Source organism: Microtus pennsylvanicus, chromosome 6 (genome assembly GCF_037038515.1).
Source record: "Microtus pennsylvanicus isolate mMicPen1 chromosome 6, mMicPen1.hap1, whole genome shotgun sequence".
NCBI classification, from domain to species: Eukaryota; Metazoa; Chordata; class Mammalia; order Rodentia; family Cricetidae; genus Microtus; species Microtus pennsylvanicus.
The window spans coordinates 108,344,634-108,357,272 of record NC_134584.1 but is presented as its reverse complement, the minus strand read 5'-3'; the positions used below and the strand labels follow the sequence as shown (position 1 = coordinate 108,357,272).

Sequence of the window (12,639 nt, the reverse complement as noted above, 5' to 3'; positions counted from 1 at the left end):
AAGTAACTATTCCCAAGACAGGTGGCACAGCAGGATCATAGAGGAGTGAGCCTGAGCTGCACCTTCAGGGAGGAAGATGTGCTACTTCAGGCAGTGTGAGGGTATGAGTTCTGCTCCAGGTCCCACCATGCTTACCCATGTGACTTTGGGTCAAGATAGGGGCAAGACAGACAGAGAGGAGAGCCTGTGATGGATGCCCTTGGCTGACTCGAGTCCTGCTCTGAACAAGCCTGCCTCTAGACAAATAGGCCACAGTGGAGCAGGAAGGTAGCACATTGCCATAATGTTTAGGGTCTACTTGAAGCCTACATAATCCCACCAGAATGGCTGCAGATCTACCACAGCCAAATCAAAGGCTGGTATGCCGGCCATAGTCAATGCCCTCCGAGGTTATTCACCTGCTCTGAAGCCAGGACTTTGTTGTTCTGAAGTTGGTGTAGTCCCTGGCCCTGGAGGCAGCTCTCTCAGAGGTCACCCCTTTGGAAATTCTGCTGGGGCACAGAAGGAATGCATGGGTTTCTGAAGAAACGCTGATGGGACATAGATAGCAGGCAGTGGGGACAAGGCCAGGCAGCAAGGCGTGCAACTTTGTACAATACCCAGGGTCTCAAGAGCTCCTTCTGCCTCAAACAGATGGCCCAGCAGCTTCAAGCTCACCATGGTGGACCCTCTTCATGATTAATAATAGCTGCATTTTTATCTGTAAAAAGTTATAGCGATTATGTGTGTGGGGGAGAGAGTATGGGTGTCTGGGTTATAGAACATGTGTGTGGAAGTCAGAGGACAACTTTTGAGAGAGAGTTTTCTTCTTCTACTTTTGTTCCCAGCAGCCAAACTCAGGTCACCTAGCTTGATGGCAGAGACCATTTCCCACTGAGCTATCTTGCTACCCCCATAGCCTCCCTTTTAATAGAGTTTACAATGCATGTTTACAAATGTAACTTATTCGTGTCACAAGAACCTTGCTCTGATGCAATCCTGCATATGGGGAAGCTGGACAGTGAGTCCCAGGTACATCCCAGTTAATTGAGAGTCTCCACATTCCCAGGGTTTTAACTTATATACAGAGTGGATCTTTCAAGCTGGGCGGTGGTGGCGCATGCCTTTAATTCCAGTACTTGGGAGACAGAGGCAGGCGGATCTCTGTGAGTTCGAGGCCAGCCTGGGCTACAAGAGCTAGTTCCAGGAGAGGCTCCAAAACTACAGAGAAACCCTGTCTCAGGAAACCAAAAAGAAAAAAAAATCACTTTTATTTTATGTTTATGGATGTTTTGCCTGCATGCATGTCTATGTATCATGTGTGTATAGTGCCCACAGTTAGAGGAGGGTGTCAGAGGCCCTGGGACTGGAACTACAGATGATTGTGGACTGCCTGTAGGTGTCGGGAATTGGACCCAGTTTTTTTTTCTTTTATTTATTTATTTTTTAAAATTTATTTATTTATTAAAGATTTCTGTCTCTTCCCTGCCACCGCCTCCCATTTCCCTCCCCCTCCCCCAATTAAGTCCCCCCCCAGCCAGAAAAGCAATCAGGGTTCCCTGTCCTGTGGGAAGTCCAAGGAACCCCCACCTCCATCCAGGTCTAGCAAGTTGAGCATCCAAACTGCCTAGGCTCCCACAAAGCCAGTACGTGCAGTAGGATCAAAAACCCATTGCCATTGTTCTTGAGTTCTCAGTAGTCCTCATTGTCCACTATGTTCAGAGAGTCCGGTTTTATCCCAGGCTTTTCCAGACCCAGGCCAGCTGGCCTTGGTGAGTTCCCAGTAGAACATTCCCATTGTCTCAGTGTGTGGGTGCACCCCTTGCAGTCCTGAGTTCCTTGCTCGTGCTCTCTCTCCTTCTGCTCCTGATTTGGACCTTGAGATTTATGTCCGGTGCTCCAATGTGGGTCTCTGTCTCTGTCTCCTTTCATGGCCTGCTGAAGGTTAATATTCAGGAGGATGCCTATATGTTTTTCTTTGGGTTCTCCTTATTTAGCTTCTCTAGGATCACTAATTATAGGCTCAATGTCCTTGGTTTATGGCTAGAAACCAAATATGAGTGAGTACATCCCATGTTCCTCTTTTTGGGTCTGGCTTACCTCACTCAGGATAGTGTTTTCTATTTCCATCCATTTGCATGCAAAATTCAAGAAGCCCTTGTTTTTTACTGCTGAGTAGTACTCTAATATGTATATATTCCATACTTCATCCATTCTTCCATTGAAGGGCATCTAGGTTGTTTCCAGGTTCTGGCTATCACAAACAATGCTGCTATGAACATCGTAGAGCATATACTTTTGTTGTATGATAAGGCCTCTCTTGGGTATATTCCCAAGAGTGGTATTGCTGGGTCCAGGGGTAAGTTGATCCCGAATTTCCTGAGAAACCGCCACACTGCTTTCCAAAGTGGTTGCACAAGTTTGCATTCCCACCAGCAATGGATGAGTGTACCCATTTCTCCACAACCTCTCCAACAAAGGCTATCATTGGTGTTTTTTATTTTAGCCATTCTGACAGGTGTAAGATGGTATCTTAAAGTTGTCTTGATTTGCATTTCCCTGATCGCTAAGGAAGTTGAGCATGACCTTAAGTGTCTTTTGGCCATTTGAAGTTCTTCTGTTGAGAATTCTCTGTTCAGCTCAATGCCCCATTTTATAATTGGGTTGATTAGCCTTTTACGGTCTAGTTTCTTGAGATCTTTATATATTTTGGAGACCAGACCTTTGTCAGTTGCGGGGTTGGTGAAGATCTTCTCCCAGTCAGTGGGTTGACCCAGGTTTTTCTGAAGAGCAGTCAGTGCTCTTAACAGCTGAGCCATCTCTCCCTGCTGTGGTGAGCTTGAAGATGCTTGCCATCCGTTTGAGGTAGAAGCTCCTGAGGCCCTGGGTTTTGTACAAAGCCACACACCTTGCTGCCTGGCCTTGTCCCCACTGCCTGACATCCAGGATGACAACCATACTCCATTAGCGTTTCCCCAGAACTTTTTTTCATATGTAGCCCAGAGTGGTTTGAATTTGTGATCCATGCCTAGAATCCCAGTGCTGGGATTAAAGGCGTGCGCCACCACCGCCCGGCTGCTTTTTGTTTTCTAAGACCAGGTCTCATGTAGGCATTGCTGGCCTTGAACTTGGAATTGTCTTACCTCCAAATAGGTCTGCCCCTATTTCTGATCTTAGAAAGGAAAACCTTTAGTCTCCCCACTGTTATGCCAGCTGAAGTTTTTGTAACCACTGTATCTGTTTGTTAGGGCTGCCATAACAAGATACCACACATTATGCAGCTGAGACAGAAATGTATTTTCTAATTCTGAACATTTAAAGGCCAAAACCAAAACACAGACATAATTGGTTTCTCCTGATGGCCTCTCTCCTCGGCTTGCAGATGGCGGTCTTCCCCCTCCATGCCTGTGTTCTAATCCTTTCTTCCAAAGACATCAGTCAAACTGGATTAGAGCTCACCTAGAAGGCATACTTAACCTCAATTACCCCCGGAAAGATCCAAATAAGTCACATTCTGCAATACTGGAGTGAGAAATCTACCCTATGGGGGATGCTCTGAGTCGGTCATGACTAGGAATCTTCATCAGACTCAAGGATTTTACTTATCTTTTTATTTGTTTTACTTTTAGACAAGTGTTCGCTATATAGTGCAGGCTAGCTTCAAATTTATGTTAGTCTTCCAGGCTTTGTATCCCAGAATGCTGGGATTAGAAACATGAGCCTCCATACCTACCTAAGGAATTACATGTCTATTTCTAAATTTGTTGAATTTTTTTTTTTGTTTCTGTTTTTTGAGACAGGATCTCTCTACATAACCTTGACTGTCCGGAAACTCACATTGGTGACCAGCTGACCTCAAACTCACAGACATCTGCCTGCCTCTGCCTCTGTCTCCTGGGTGCCAGGACTAAAGGTATGCACTACTACATCTGGCAGAGAACTTTTACAAACTCTGTGTTGGGTTTCCTATTTGTTTGATTCAGGGTCTTGCTACATTGCCCAGGCTGATGCTAACCTTCTAGGTTCAAATGATCCTTCAACTTCAACCTTCAGAGTACCTGGGACAAGATGTTTGCACCACTACACTGACTGGTTTCAGATGTTCTCAAATACTTTTTTGCCCCCTACCCCTTCTGTACTGGAGATTGATCCTAGGACTCTACTTGTGTTGGGAAGGCACTTTCTACCCAGCTCAAATACTTTCTCTATCTTTGATGTGACCATGTGTGTTTTCCCTTTACTTATTGTGGTAGTTTGAATGTAACTGGCTCCCATAATCTCACAGGGTGTGACACTATTAGGAAGTGTGGCTTTGTTGGAGAGGGTGTGGCCTTGTTGTAGGAAGTATGTTGCTGTGGAGGCAGGCTTTGAGGTTTCCTATGCTCAAGATACCACCCAGTGTCTCAGTCCACTTCCTGTTGCCTGAAAGATGTAGGACCCTCAGCTTCTACTCCAGCACCATGTCTGCCTGCACACCACCATGCTCCCTGCCATGATGATAATAGACTGAACCTTTGAAACTGTAAGTGAGCAACCCAATTAAAAGTTTTCCTTTATAAAAGTTGCCGTGGTCATGGTGTCTCTTCACAACAATAGAAACCCTAACTTTGATACTTATTAACCTAGAGTTTCAAATAGTAAACTAACTTTGCATTCTTGTTAAATTAAAGACTATTTAGTCATGGTATCTGATCTACTTTGTATGTTGCTAAATCAAGTTATATATTCTGTTGAAAGAGGTTTTCATAAGGAATATTGATCTGTAGTTTCCCCATGATGTCTATACCTGGCTTTGAAGCTAACACTGAACTTAGCTGTGGGAGCCCACAGATGTGGATTCATTCCACCTTGACCACAGATCAGAGGGTTCACCTATTCTTGTTCTTTTAAAGCTATGACAGGTTTGACCCAGGCGTGGCTACTAACAGGATGTTTTGACCTAGGGAGTTTATTTCTTGATGCTTTGGGTATTGAAAAGGTGATTACTTTGTTTCTTGTACCGTGGTAAAGAGGTCTTTTGTCTTTCCCTTCCTCTTTGGTTTGGGGTATATAAAGCTTTTGAGAAATAAACGTGGGGTGAATCTCAGTGCTTACTGGATTTTTCTATCTGTCATTTCTTGGAAAATCTTTCACTTGTATTAGTCAGACCTCGCAGCTGTGACAACTACCTGGATGTTGTGTGATGTATTTTGCTCTTTTGACTTTCTACTTTTTTTTTGGGGGGGGGGAAGCCATCACCCAGCTCCCAAATAAATCACAAACTGAGGCTTATTCTTAGTTATGGATGTCTGACCTTAGGTTGGCTTGTTTTCAGTCAGCTTTTCTTATCTTAAATTATCCCATCTACCTTTTCCCTCTTTTATCTTTCTTACTTGTCTGTTTCTTACTTTCCTTCTTAATCCATGGCTGGCTGGGTGTCTGGGTTTCTGGGTGTCTGGGTGGCTGGTTGGTTGGCTGGCTGACTGGCCAGCCCCTGAGGTTCCTCTCCTTTCGCTTTGTTTCTCCTCCTGTTTATACTTTCTGCCTACCAGCCCCACCTATCCTTTGTCCTGCCTTCCTGTTGGTCATTCAGCTTTTTATTAGGACCATCAGGTGTTTTAGACAAGCAAAGAATCACAGCATCACAGAGTTAAACAAATGCAGTCCAGGCTGCAAGAGACCTTGTCATTGCCACGCCAACAATGAAGAAACAAACATAAAGCGAACTGCAGTCGTGCAGTAGTCTCTGAGTTGCAGGGATTACAGGCTTGAACCATTGGTCTTCTTCTACCATAGCAGTCACCCTCAGTTATCCATCTTCACGGGGAAATTTTCAGTCTGATTTGGGACTAATATCCTAACAGAGTTTACGCAATGCTGGAGGCCAGGTTACTGCAACCCATGGCCCACAGCGCCACCTAGAGGTCAGTGTGTGAAATCATAGGTAGAAATGAATTCCATTTGATCTGCAAGGCAATTACAGTTAATCCTCATTTTAAGATTGGCAAACCAATCTTTTAAGAAACTTTGAAACACCCTTGCCTGAGATTCCAGCCACTCCTTCCTATACCTCTCTGTCAGCCGTATGCAATTCAGTCCCCACTGCAGGAGGTCTCATGGTCTCAGAAGGTGCGTGAGTATACTGTGGGTAGAAGGAACTGAAGGGTAAGGCCAGCTGTGCAGCTATGGGGGATGTCATCTAAGATGGATTGAGACTTTCGGGGGCCACTCATGTTCCTAGAAGTAACCATACAACCATGGCCTGTAAGTAATTTAAACAAATCGATTCCTTTGCCAAGTTGGGACTTTGATGACATCATCCTTTTGGTCTATCATTGGTGCCCTGTTTGGGGTGATTAGATATTTGTGTCTCTTAGGAAAAATTCATGCCACAGGATGATGAACAAATAAAGGGATGTCAGAAAGCAAGACACCCAGGGGTGGTGGTGCACTTGGGAGGCAGAGGCAGTGAATGTCTTTGACGAGGTCAGCATCGTCTACTTAGGGAATGTTAGGTTAGCCAGAGCTATACTGTGAGATCTTGTCTTAGAGAGGGGAGATGGAGGGCTGGAGATATAGCTCAGTGGTTAAGAGCATTTGCTGTTCTTGCAGAGAACCCAAACTTGGTTCTCAGTGTTCACATGGTGGCTCACAGTGATCCATAATTCTGGTTCTGGAGGATCCAATACTCTCTTCTGGATTCTACAGGAATTAGGCACATAATACAAGTAGACACTAAATCTAAAAATCTTTTTAAAAAGAAAGGAAAGAAAAGAAGACAGTGGGGATACCATGTAGGGCTAGTTGCCTGGAAAGGAAATGCTCCATCAAGGAGATGGGTGTTCATGAACTGGAGAGGCAGTTGGGGTATTAAGATTCTAAATTCAGCTGGGCAGTGGTGCACACCTTTAACCCCAGCTACATGAGCCCCCGGAGAGAGATGGACACCATGAAGGCACAGGGAGATGATGGCCATCTGTAAGTCATCAATACATTTGACACAGACCCAACAGATGCACACCACCCAGCAGGAGCAGCCACAATGCCCCGTGGTTTGTGCAAGGAAGCTACAGTTAGTGAAAGTATGCCAGCTGCTTGTCTCTGACCAGGTTCTTCTTCTCGGAGTCTGGCAAATAGTGCACATACCTTTCATTCAGCATCACCATGAACGTGGGCTGACATTATATGGGGTAGGGGTCCATCCGTCTTTGCTATAAGTCAAGGTAGACTGAAGTAAAGTGTACAGACAGCAACACTAGCTGGGGGAGGAGGAAGAGAAGGTACTCTCTCCACAGTCGGAGTCAGTGTGTACCTCCTTTCCCTGGGTTTCCAAAACCTTCCACCTTTGTATCACAGGTGCAAACAGTTTTATGGACAGGGTATCCTTTGAGATGGCAGATGACATATAGCACCAAGTTACTACTGAAGGACATTTTAAAAGAGATTTTATTAAGAGATTTGTTGAATTTATGTATGAGTGCTCTGTCTGCACATACACCTTTATGATAGAAGAGGGCATCAAATCCCACTACAGATGGTTGGTTGTGAGCCACCATATGGTTGCTGAGAATTAAACTCAGGATCTCTGGAAGAGCAGCCAGTGCTCTTAAATGGATGAACCATCTCTCCAGCCCTGAAGGACATTTTAAAACGAACATGAGGGGCTGGAGAGATGACTCAGAGGTTAAGAGCATTCCCTGCTCTTCCAAAGGTCCTGAGTTCAATTCCTGGCAACCACATGGTGGCTCACAACCATCTGTAATGAGGTCTGGTGCAGACATACAGACAGAATATTGTATACATAGTAAATAAATTTTTTTTTAAAAAAGGGGGCAAAGGTGTGCACCACAACCACCCAGCTTAGTCAGATAGCCTCTTAAGTCCATCTATTCAAGCATCTGGAATGTTCTCAATAGCACATGCTAACTCTACATAGGAACAGAAGTGGGCTGAGGGAAAATATCACTCATAAGCACAAATAAATTACAGGCCATTACAATAATTACAGTAGTACATGATACATACTAAGATTTGACCAAAGAGTTCAGTGTTAGCTAGAAAGCCCTATAGTGAAACGATCTACATAGCTTTCTACTTCACTGTTCTGAGGAAGGACACTGGGTGGGGTAACAAGAGTCTACAGTCCAAGACAAACTTTCCTTCTTTCTCATTATTTTTGTTTTGTTTTTTGACACAGGGTTTCTCTGTGGAACAGCTCTGGCTGTCCTGGAACTCACTCTGTAGACCAGGCTGGCCTCTCACTCAGAGATCCACCTGTCTCCGCCTTTAGAGTGCTGTGATTAAAGGCATCTGCCACCATGCCCAGCTTTCTTTCTCGTTCTTACTATCTACAGCTACCCGACATTTCAGAATGCAAGACACCAGAACCAACCTACGGAAAGGTGCTCTGCCTCCAGTTCTTGGTATCCAGAGCACACCCTGGCATGCATCTTTAGAAACAGGTGCTAAAGGAATCTTCCTATTCCTGCAATCTCTGTATTTGACAAACAGTTAAACAAGGATGCCGGATATGTTTGCAAAGGACAAAATGGTAAGTGCACCCAAATCTCCCAAGAAACATTATTCATGCAAAATATTTGACTCTCCAAGGAATTCTCAGCATAGAGAAGTCAGGAGCCAGTCAAGGGACACCTCTGATATTGACAGGAAAAGAGAAGGGGATGGCAGGTAAAAGATGTTTCCGGAGCACGAGTAAACAATGTCTCTTCCTCTGAGTAGAGACAAGCCGGGTAGGTGCAAGGAGTAAGATGGGAAGTCAGGTCGGCTGGTTAGGCTTCTGAGGTCCGGCCAGGCCCGCAGAACAAGTTTTGCCATGGGCTCTGCCAAAGCCTTGCATGGAAAGGGTTTCAGCGCGGTGCGGGGACAGGAGAGAGCGCGACCACCGGCCGGCGATGGGGCTCTGGGTTGCGGATCTACCGCAGCAGGACCAGGGCCCAGGCCTGGTGGCAGATGACACACTAGGTCGAGGCTGTGGCCCGGCTCCGAAGTTCGGGCTCGACGTAGAAATGAAGCCGGGCGGGAGGCCGGAAAACAAAGAGCAAGCCTCCCATAGGCGCGCGCCTCCCGCACGCCGCCATTTTGACAGAGGGGGCGGGGTCGCGGGGGGCGGGGTCTGGCGAGACCCAAACAAGCCCACGTGCGGGCCGGTCCGTCGCGGTGACGTCACGGAGCGTTGGCGCGCGCGCGCGCCGGCCTTACCCTTGCCGCGGGCCGTAAAGCGCGGAAGGTCGCAGGCCCCTGCGGTCCCGGAACTTTCCGTTCTGCGTCCCGTTCCCCTCCCCATGCCCCGTCCCCTTTTCCGGCCCGCGCCGACCCTCTGTAGCTGTTGTGCTGTCCTCCACTTCCGCGGGGCGTTGCCGAACGCGCTCCCCGCACTGGCGGACCTCCGAGGTAAGAGGGTGGGGCGGCCTATCGTCCCGTGAACTCCTGCGTCCTCTACGCCCCTGTCCTCTGCGCTTTAGCCTCCGGGTCCCGGTTCTTCTCCTGGTCTCTAAGGCCGTGTGGTTGGACGCGAGAGTTTCGGTCAGTGGAGCTGTGCGGAACCTCGGGGTCCCGCGCCGACTACCCCGGGCCTGAGCGCGGGCTCTCTCAGGGCGTCTGGGCCTCGGGGCTGATTGCAGCTCCGGCGGGCACGCACCTGCGGTCCCAGCCAGCTGTGTTCCCCACACGTCTGCAGGTGGAATTGTTTTCCCGCCTAGAAACGCACTGTTCGTTTGTGCTTTGCCAATCAGGGCAGTGGGGTTTCGAATGGGCGGCTTGAGGGGCCGTTGTGTGTGATACTGAGGTTCGAGTCCACGGTCTCCAAGCCCACTTTGAGCATTTCTGCACAATCTTGCAATCTGGATGTAAAGGGATGGCGTGTGGTCGAGGGACCCAGTCGGAAAGGCACCATTTTAGGGTCTGCCCCCAAGCCCAGTCGGAAAGGCACCATTTTAGGGTCTGCCCCCAAGCCCACTTTGAGCATTTCTGCACAATCTTGCAATCTGGATGTAAAGGGATGGCGTGTGGTCGAGGGACCCAGTCGGAAAGGCACCATTTTAGGGTCTGCTTTTTGGCGGCAGGGACTTGGTATCATTTTCTTAAGCTGTCTTGAGCATCCGATGCATTTGTCGAAGAATACAGCATCCTGAACCCGCAGGATCAGACTGCAGAGGCAGATCCTGTTGCTTTTAAACTTATCCTGGTGATTCCCCTGCGATACTTGTGGGAGATGTCCACATTCCGCCTTTATTCTTTGTGACCTGTGCCTCATCCTGTTAGCAGAGGAAGAATTCAGCCTTTAGAGCTGTCACTGGTCTTGTCTTTGACAGGTGGTGGGGTCTCATACTATAGCCCAGGCTCACCTGGACTTTCCTCTTGATTATGCATCCGGTGTGCTGGGATTACAGGTGGGAGGGAGCCTTGTTCCAGGCCAGCGCTGTCACCTTGTTGGTGTAGTATCTGAGCAGAACCAGTCTGGGTTTCAAGGATGTTTAGACATCACTCTTACTGGTAGAGATGCACAGTCATTTTCACGAAAATGTAAAAATTTTCAAAAGTGCTGACGTTTCATTTTGAACGAGTTTGACATCTTCATTCTCTGTTTTCCCGGCTTTACCTCTTTTTCCCTCCCCGTGGAGCTTTGCTTTGGTTTTGCTGCCAGACCTTCTGGAGCAGACGCTCACACAGTCTCTTCCTGGTGTACTTTTATCTTTTGTAAGCCACTCTCTTTTTTATTATTAGATTTATTTTATGAGTATCTTGCCTACATGTATGTATGTATGCCCCACGTGCATGCTTGTCAGAAGAGAGCATTGGAGTCACTGGAACTGAAGTTACAGAGGATTAGGAGCCCCCATGTGGGTGCTGGAAATTAATTCCAGGCCCTTCGCAAGAACAAGAGGTGCTCTTGATACCGAGCTGTCTCCCTAGTGCTCCTTCCTGGTGTACTGTAATCCCCAGTGCTCACATCTCTTCACTCATCAAGGTCATGGTCAGTATAAAGTCAGCTATCTTTTTCTTGACCTTAACAGGCTGGAAGTTGGGCATGGCTATTCTTTCCTGAAGCTCCTCCCAGCCTGAACACGGGTTTCTTAGGAAAAAGGACAAAAGGCTCTGGAGAATGGAAGGGTTCTCAGGGAAGAATGAATACTCTCTTACTTTTCTTTTACCTCTGCAGTTCTCTTTTTCCAGCTAGGGGGAATAAGCTGGTTCTGCCTCACAGCTGTTTAGTCTGCACTTACCTGGATTTCTTTGAAATGCAGTTTGAGCAGGTTGTGGTGGCTTCTGCCTTTAGTCCAAGCACTAGGGAGGCAGAGGCAGTGAATCTCTGTGAGGTCTAAGCCACCCTGGTTTACATAGTAAGTTCTAGGCCACTGGCTACAAAGTGACACCCTGTCTCAAACAATAACAACAACCCCCCCAAACAAAACAAAAAGAAAAGCAGTAGTATTAGTTATGATAAATGGTAGACTCTGATGCTAGATTTGCAAAGTTTAGTCTTGAATTATAAAGTAGTTTACTTTATATAATTTTTATACTTTTACACATAAGTTTCCTTAAGTGTACAGCACAAATTATGTCTCTCCGAGATTAGTTGAATAGTTAGGAAATATCTTGTACATTGTAACCACTGGGATCAAAACTTGGATTCATGCTTGCATAGCTGCCACTGTTGTTTCTTGAGCCACCTCTCCAAGCCCCTGTATATGTTTATTGAGTTAGGGTCTCCTTTAGCCTGAATTTGCTGCATCTGCTAGGATGATCTTAAGTTTCCTTCTCTTTTTGCCTCTTCTCACTGCTGGGATACAATTGTTCACTGTCCTAGGAGTTTTATTTAATGGGGGAATGATATTCTTTTTCCTCTCTCCCTCCCCATTTCTCCCTCTTCCTCTCTTTCTCTGTGTTCTTCTCCCTACCCCACTTTACAGCTTTCCACAACTATGTGAGATAAATATTTTTAATCCATGTTTTAGATGAGGACTCTGACACACAAAAAGCTGATCAAAGTCATACAGGTGATGAGATATAAGGAGATTTGACACCTACGTTTGTGCTTTAGACCTTGGATTCCCCCACTGGAGACTTGCTGTATTACTCCTCCACTCAAATGCCTTACAGATAATTTGGGAGGATGAAAAGTTCTGTTCTGGAAGAAGTACAGAATGTCCTGGGAGAACACAGAAGACTCCCTTTCCCAAATACACTATCATATATGTGTGGAATAGGTTGTGTTCTGAAGAGATACATTTGTTTGGCATACAGGTGGCAGGAACTGTGCCAGATAGAGAAACAGTGCACACAGATCCCAGGCATGGAGGAGAAAGTTAAGCCTGACTTGTTTGAGGAGTTCCCAGTAGTCTGTTCTGGCTTGCTGAGGGTTTGAGAGGCAAGAAGAACAGTGAGGCCAGAGATAAATGACATTGAGAAAAGTGTTGCATTTTGTAGTAAGGAGCGTTGACTTTTTCCTGCAGGCATCGCCGTGTCACTGAAGGTTGTGAGAAGGGCCGTGGAAGACTGCTCACATTCTCCTGTGTGTGGACTTAGGTGTGGTGGGAGGAAGGTGTTCACTAAAAGTAGAAGCTACAAACCTAAAGGCTTGCACATATGGTGGCAGGGGATTTGGAGAGGAGTAGATGGATCTGTGTGAGAGTTTGGATGTAGACTAGACAGGGAAGATCC

The 12,639-nt window shown here is 46.6% G+C and overlaps 1 protein-coding gene across 2 annotated transcripts in view; it reads left to right on the top strand.

Annotated features, from left to right (window-relative positions):
* Nucleotides 1-9,148: 9,148 nt before the first annotated feature.
* Nucleotides 9,149-12,639, top strand: part of Pdpr (pyruvate dehydrogenase phosphatase regulatory subunit) — a 36,820-nt gene continuing 33,329 nt past the window's right edge. Inside the window, exon 1 of one of the 2 annotated variants that reach the window (XM_075977313.1) lies at nt 9,149-9,369. The gene's annotated coding sequence lies outside the window, so the exon portion shown is untranslated. The remainder of the gene's footprint in view (nt 9,370-12,639) is intronic. The other variant, XM_075977314.1, reaches the window with a different exon arrangement.